The following is a 623-nucleotide window of genomic DNA, read 5'->3' as shown; positions in this document are numbered from 1 at the left end:
TTACTTCTTCACTAAAAGGATAACGCTTGAATTAAATTAAGATGGGGTACTATCCTTTGGATAGGCGGTGTAGGGTGTCTAACACCTTCCCCACACATAACTAAACTTCTGAGTCCAAGATCTTTAGTTCGAGACTTTTAATTTACCTTAATTAATAAATCCTTAAAATTGGTTTAGCTAATTAGATAACTTGAAAAGAGTTAGACAAATAAATGACCAATCACACATAATACAAAAAACCAATGGTTGGTGGCGACTCCTAAAATAAAAATATGAAAAAGGAACTTACACACACACTTCACCCTAAAAATACATACACACTAAGAGTCACGTTGCTAAGAACTCAATGTGTGATAAACCAAAAGAAATAGGGCAAAAGTTCTAACCCAGCTTTCTTGCTCTTTTTTTGGGTGTCCACATATCTCTCCGTTAAAAATATTAGAAAGTATTAACTAGTTGAGTTACAAAACTCTTGACAGCATATATATATATATATATATATATATATATTTATATACTTATATAGAGCCAATGGATTAGTCACTGTAAATCATTTTGCATACATATTCCATGGTTTATGGTACCAACTTATCAGCGGTAAGTCGGTAATGTGTTTTAAATAA

This window comes from Quercus lobata, chromosome 5, assembly GCF_001633185.2.
Source record: "Quercus lobata isolate SW786 chromosome 5, ValleyOak3.0 Primary Assembly, whole genome shotgun sequence".
Lineage (NCBI taxonomy): Eukaryota > Viridiplantae > Streptophyta > Magnoliopsida > Fagales > Fagaceae > Quercus > Quercus lobata.
Note: the sequence above shows the minus strand (reverse complement) of the source record.